Source organism: Corvus kubaryi, unplaced genomic scaffold (assembly GCF_017639235.1).
Source record: "Corvus kubaryi isolate FWS band 111438036 unplaced genomic scaffold, C.kubaryi_AGA036_p1.0 37382, whole genome shotgun sequence".
Classification (NCBI taxonomy): Eukaryota; Metazoa; Chordata; class Aves; order Passeriformes; family Corvidae; genus Corvus; species Corvus kubaryi.
In genome coordinates this window covers 7,687,781-7,689,139 of record NW_024581124.1, presented here as the reverse complement: position 1 = coordinate 7,689,139, position 1,359 = coordinate 7,687,781, and positions in this window count along the sequence as shown.

Below are 1,359 nucleotides of genomic sequence, written 5' to 3'. Positions count from 1 at the left end.
TTTGATCATGACCTGCAGTGATCTCGGCCCGGTTTGATCGCGGCCCGCAGAGCTGTGCTGGGTTCCCGGCGGCTCCACAAACGCGGGCCGGCTCTCCAGCCCTTATCTCGCCGGCTCTCCAGCCCTCTTCTCGCCGCCTCATCCCACCGCCACAAGCTGCAGGTGCTGGAAGGGCTGGCACAGAAGCGTTCCCTTGTTTTACAGCTGCTGCGAAAGGCTCCTCTCACGCACGCTGGCTGTAAACGGTGCAGAGGGTTTGGTAAACCCAGCCTTTATCTCACAGGTGCAAACTTCTTACGCACGGTGTTGTTTTCCACGCTGAAGAAAATACTTTGAAATAGGCGGGGTAGCATTCAGCCAACCACTCTGGGAGGTGTAGGGTCAAGCACCCAGTGATGTCATTTCTCTATTGCAAACCAAGTTATGCAAACGAGGTGGTAATTAATTAAATAATGCCATTTATCCTGGACTTGAGTTCCGTGTCGTTCTTTGCGCTGTCCCTGCGGACAGCAGCGACAAAAGCCCAGCTTTCCATTTCAGCATCGAGTTGCTCCGTTTGTGACAGGGACAGGAGCACAGGGTGTAGTTACAGGCGTGATCTCGCTGCTCAGAAACTGTTGCTCTTTGCTGGATTCCCATTAGGCACTCAGGCGATTTACTGATCTCTGGGTATGAACTGTGCTGAACTTCATCGAGAAAAAAAAGTATGAGAAATATGGAATAGGAGCCTTCTTTTCAGTTAGAGAGGAAGATCTCGCATCTCATCAGGTCTAGATCTGACTGTAACTGTGTAAAGCAGCTGCAGATCCTACTTGTTAGACAATTTAAACTCAGTATTAGAGGAGAACTGAAACAGTATTGAGCAACAGAGAAGATAGAGCTCATTTAAAAAACTTATGTACGCTGAAAATCCTGAACCACAAATTTTTCAGACCATCCTATTCCAACAATACAACGTCACAGAGTATTTTGGAATTTCCAGACCTAGATTATTCACTACAACCAGTTTCAAATAAAAACGCAGTTCAGTTGCAGCTGGGATCCAAGTTGGAAAAACTGAAGTGATGCATGTAATCATACCAACAGAAATCATGACTCATTTTGCTTGAACACAACACAGCAAATACTGCTAAAAGCTGGCAAACACGGGGCTGCTGTAAGATCATGTGTCCCTGCTCTGGAACAGGGCATGGCAGAGCAGATTAAGTTCTTTAAACATCCAGGGATACAGGTGGCTGACATCCCTTCTGGTAGAGCAGTAACAGATCTAAAATCCTGGCAAAATTATATGATGAAAACAGAGGTAGAGGTGAGGTGCCTGATTTTGGCACCTTTTGAGCCTAAAACATTGCAGTATTT